Below are 5916 nucleotides of genomic sequence, written 5' to 3' on the forward strand. Positions count from 1 at the left end.
GGTCGTCTGTAGCATCGTCTACAGAGAAGCAATTCTGTGCTACCTGGGTTAGAAGCGGCCTTGCAGGCGTAGAAGCAAGTCTTACCAACAAACAACAAAACCAGCTGAAGACTCACGGCAAGAAGCACAAGAAAAGCAAGTTATGCAAGGCATGCTGTGCTATGCTACTGCATTATGCAGTTGTTGTGTGTCCAAAAATGCATGTTGTAGCGCAGGAGCAATTGCGCAGTCATAACAGTAGTTTTGTTGAGAGAGAGAGGAAGTTATTTTTCATAGGTGCGCCGAAAATTTCTTGTTATTGTCTGGAGCATGTTACTGTTCCATAGCGTGGCTATAAATGGATGTAGCTTTTTCATTACAAGAAACGTGTGTCGTGCAGGTGTTTATAGAGTGCAGCGAGCGATGTAGTTGTGTGTGCGCTTGGACTGCTCTCTTCTTGTAAATATGTAGGCCTACTGCGTGGAAACATGTCATTAAATGCAGGGTCGTCTTTCCGTGCCTTTTCGTTTTTCTTGGCCATTCTTTTGTATCATATTTGGTGTCACGGCGTGCAGCGACAGCTCTAAGGATTTTGAGACAGCGCCTTCACAATGTAATCAAGTGGGCGAGAGAATAGTATTGCTGCTAACCTCACAAAGTAGCAGCAACGTACCTACAGCACAGTAGCTTCATGAAGGACTTCAGATTCCAGTGAAAGGCCTGCAAAATAATGTCATATCCAGCGAACATGCCGGCCTTGTCGAAGACGTCTTTACATCGAAGCGATTCCGTTTGAACTTGCTACCTTCGGGCCACACAAACCCACTTTACCCGTGCCAGAGAAAAGTCCATCCAGCTGAGCCTGTTACTACGACGGTCCAGATGATGCTCCCAACTGATTTGCAGAGAGTAATGCAGAGTGGCATATGAGTTTGTGCTCAACAAATTTTGTAGTTACGGCACTGGAGAAGGCCAGAACGTGCATTGTAGATTGCTTGTGTGCTTTGGCAATTTGTATTCGTGACTTTTCGTGGATCTGTTGGCGAAGGATTGGGAGTTTATGTTGCGCTGTCTGTGCTCAACCGTAGTTTGTTCGGCGAGAGAGCGCTGATATGCGTAGCAGCTTTAATCGATGTTCTTCTGTCACTACTTCCTTTTGTTTCGCGTAGAGTATACAATGATGGACCTCAAAAAGGACGAAAGCTGCTTAAGCGACAATGCAGAGAGTATGGCCTTCGGACATGATTTCTATGATAAACTGCTCGAGCTCCATGCAGACTGAACAAGACAATGAGCCCCTGCGCATGCGCTTTGGGGCTTCCTCTGAAGGGACCCCATAGGGCCCCCGCTGTCCTTCTGCTGCCATCTCAAGGTACTCCTAATATGTGCAACTGCAATAAGACCAATTCGTCAAGATCAGCTGCGTGCCGTGCAGCGTCGCAACGCATTCAAGCCAGAGGTCGAATTAATTTTAACTACGACAGCGTATCGTACAGCGTGGCGTTACATTGCTTCACATTGACTCGCTGCGCAATGTATAACATGTAAAGACTAGGGTTTTCAGTGGTCGTGGATATGATGGCGTTTACTGTTAGTATGTGCTCCTGCGCACATCCATCAGTCTACAGATGCTTGCATTGCTTCACTGTTGTGGTGCGTGACTACGGTTTTCGCTACAAATGTTTCTGCCACCATTTTTTTCAAAACTGCTCTTCAAGGTATACAGTGTTTGAATGTTCGCAGCCAACTATAGAAAGTGGGTTGCTGGCAAAAATGCAACACAAGAATTAGAAAAAAATTGACATATCTGCTCCAAGCTGCCGGTTTTGCATTGGTACGTTGCGTTCATTTATAATGTTGCGCACACATACTATCACGAAAAAGGCAGCGCTCAGAATTGCACCAGTTTTCACCTCTCTGTTTCGCGCACACTTATAAAAATGCATGTACAGCTGCTCCTGAACTTCCCGTAGTTTTCTTGCACGTGAAGCACCAAGCCAAAAAGTTGCATAAGATGTCCTGTGTCACGTGAATAGTGATGCGGTACCTTCCCACCAGTAGTTGCAAAGGCTGGCGCACATGCACTTGTGACATTCCCGCTCATAAGTCTGAATAATAACGTGAGTGCAAGGATTGCTGGTTTTGGCTCGTCTTTATGGGGAAATCTGACAAGGTACATCTTTCATGATGCTTCCAGGCTCATGCGGAGTAAAGACATATATTGATTGAAACGTTCCAATTTCCAGGCAGTTCGTTCAGTGCAGCTAGAAAGTAGTATTAATTTTCAGGAATGTGGTTTGTTATGCGTTCCTGTGTAAGCTTACCAAAGCTCAATTCCGATTGCATGCCCAATCGAACGTGGTGAAAACAACAAATCAACTTTTTCAGATGTCTTTTGTTATCCTTCCTGCTCTACATGCTGCTGATCGTAATGCATTGATTAAGTGCGATGGAGCACTAACAAGAATATGGCATAAGTGCGGGATTATTTAAGTGTTTTTTCTATGGTTGTGAAACCTGAAGTACACTCGCAAAGAACTATAATAATGTTTTCTTTTGCTCACCACGGTTCGACTGTGATCGAGAAGACGAATGTGCAATTTTCTGGCTAGCGTTGAACATTTTCCTGCCAGACTAAGTTTCGCGCTTACGGTAGAATACCGTGTCAGTTAAAAAGCCTCTGATGGCAATGCTCATGCTACAGATTGTGAGCTTTGGAAGGATCAAGAAGTGGCAATTTGAACGGGAATCCCATAGGAACTGAGAATTGCATTGCCAAGGTGTATTCTGCACGTCTTTCATAGAGTTGCTTGCCAAATGCTAGAATTATGAAATGCAGCTTTTTCTGTGCCCTGCGAGATTCGTCTTTCTACGAAGAGGAAACCGCCTTCTTTTCGTCTTACGCTCAACGCTCATCGGCTAGAGGACTGAAGGCAAACTGGGATTTCAGAGCGTGCGTCACGAAAGCTGCACGAAAAGATAAACAACGAAAGCGGACATGTGGAAAAAGCAACCTATGTGTTTTACTGTGCTTTTCGGTTCTTTCAAATGGCATACTGACCTGTTGCACTTTGCTCTAAATGGCTTTTATACTGGACGCGGAGCACTGCTGACTGCAATATCAAGTTTTTAATTCAAACGTTTTGCGTGTTATCAATATACCTGCTATGGGCACATATCTCACATGTTTTGGCGCCTTCATTTCACAGGCGGCTTTCAAGGGAGTACACAGCGCATCCCTACAAAGCAGGCCGTTTGCTTGCAGGTAAACGTCAGCGCAGGGTGATCTTTGGCTGCTTCCTGAGATTTGCACATAAAAGACATCCATGCACGCACAAATTGGCTATTCATTATCTTTTTGTAACGCACTCTGCAGTCCCTTTGAGTCGTCTCTCGTGCCTTTGCAAACAACATGAATAATCGTGGTGACAACAACGCAGTGTGCTTTAACAGGACGTATGCCTTCTAAATCACTGGAAGCGGTTGCTGCTTCTCTGTTACCCAACTATTTTCTCCGCGAAAGGCCGAATCCAGAGACGCTAGGAGTGTGCATGCCCGGCTCAAGCTGATGCTTCACATTCCACTGAGATGTTTCGATGCTGTGCCTCAACACTGTGCACACGCTATGTGATCATGTCAAAAAGCCTTGCCTGGAAAAACAGGACAGAGCTTGGCAGGAGTGGCTTTTGGCCTGGTAAAGTAAGCTTAGTCCCGCGCATTACAAGCAGTGAACAGTCATGCCTTCCAAGTTTACATATCCAGTCTCCCTATTAGTCTGGTTTGCGTCGACGCACATCACCTCAACTTGCGAATTGGCAAGCTTACAGGGGAATTTGTTGACAAAAGCAAGAGGATGCAGGTCACTTAAATGCATAAATATGCCTGCCGTCCCAGCTCGTAAGATGCAAAAGCCGCTTCTGAAGCTTGGAGTGTAGCAGCCTGCAACACATAAAAAGCGCTTTCTCGACGCGATTGAAATGCTTCTGCACACGCAAAGGCGTGTTACATACCTCTCTCAGCACGAAGAAATTGAGATTCTGGTGTAGTGACGCTGGGACGTTTTTTTGACAAAAGAGTTCATCATTACTTTATGTGTAACTAGAAAGTTCCGATCCATAAGCAGTTTATGTTGCAATGAGCTACGTTCTTAGTTGGTGCGTTGGATGCCCGATCAAAGCTGTATACCACAGCAGTGGGCTCAAGATCGGCTGTGAGAATGCTCATACTCACACGTAAGATGACGTGGGGTATAGGCAAGTAGGCGTACTTTCGTGGCTCGTATCTTTGCAATCTCCCCTTCCGCTTCTGCTGCCAGAGCGCGGTGGACAAAAGAGTAGAGTCTCCTACAATGCTCATCAGGCTCGATTCCAGCCTCAGTTTAGCGCTACAGGTCAAAGGTTGCAAATGGAGGACCCTTAGACTTTTGTGTGACCGGCGCCTCTTTGTTTTACCTGGAGGCGCCTAAGTGGCCTCAACAGGCTAAACAGTCATGACACTTTTACGACTTTCCATATTCTGTCAGCTGTTAGACCGGGTCTGTGTATCTATTAAGCACGCTTTTGCGTAACGTACAGAAAGTAAAGTCTAGAGATGAGCAAAACAGAAAACGGTGGTGGATTCAGCAATAAGCAGTGTGAACAGTTTCATTAATGCAGACTATTGAAAGTCGACGCAATAATAGGTGCCTGTGGGAAACATTTAATCAAGAAAATTGGTATAAAGGATTTTCGAACAAAAAATGGCTTTCCACTTTCCAGTGCACCTGGCACAGCTCTTGTGGTGTTCCCTCGCTGTTGTGGTGCTCCCTCGCTGTTGGAGTATTCGTGCGTCTACCTGGGAAGGATTTTCTGCCACTGTGGAGGCTGTAAACGAGTACAAAATACACAGCGCGGCTGTTTGACTAGTGCCAACGCACAATTATTCGTAGCCCGAAGATTTTTGTAGTTGAAGATATTATGGGAGGATGTGCGTCGCTTTTGCAAAATTCCAAAATAGCTCTTTGTGGCGATACAACGTGCAATAAAGCAAACAAAAATGTACGCAGAGGACAATTGTGTATTGTGTCACAAGAGTTCTGTTGGGATATTAGGTTTATTCAGTACATCAACTGGAATTCGGCATGCGTTAGCGTATGATACTAAGCATGTATGTTGTATTGTCAATCTCCTTACTTACAGATTGACAAGGACAGGCAGAAGGGAAGCGGCCTCGATCTCCAAGTTGAAGGTTGTTCACATGGTCATACCGAATTTCATGATTCAGTTCATGGGCATATAAACAAAATCGGCCTCTAGAGCATGGCGCTATCGCGTTAGGGAGTGGGTTACATTTATCGCAAAACAGACACATGACGCTTTGTTAGTTTCTCTTTGATACGTCACGAGTTTTTTTCTGTGTACTGATGAGGCTGGACCTGGAGGGAAAAGTGCGTGTTAAGCACGGAATTCAGTTTGATATGGGCAAGTGTGGGCCCCAAAGATGCCAACGCCAGGCGGTGAGCCTTTTAAACATGAACTAATCGTCTACAAGTGCTGTTTGGCTCGTTTAAAGTGCCGACCAGAGTGCTTCATAGTTAATGCACCTACGTTGACGCAGCAACGGTCGAAGTGCTTTTGCTCCGGCGTCACTTCCAATACTCGTAGGCTTTGATGCGAATTATCCTTGTGAATCTTGAGCTTGTTACAGATGCAAAATTTTTCACCGGAAGAGCTTGCTTTGTATTTGCAAAGCCTGAGAAATGGTGAGCTACTATAGCAGTCACTTGACGTAAATGCTGTCGCACCTAAGGCCCCGCTTCTTTTAGCATGCGCCGCGCACCATTATCACGCTTCAAGAAATACCGATGTGGGTCATGAGTCAACGGCATGTGGTTGATGCAGGGCGTATGTGGGATGCGCTGCGAGGCTCACAACTATATTTTGTGGAAACCTACCGCAC

This window comes from Eimeria tenella, genomic scaffold, assembly GCF_000499545.2.
Source record: "Eimeria tenella Houghton genomic scaffold, Eth_scaff88, whole genome shotgun sequence".
Classification (NCBI taxonomy): Eukaryota; Apicomplexa; class Conoidasida; order Eucoccidiorida; family Eimeriidae; genus Eimeria; species Eimeria tenella.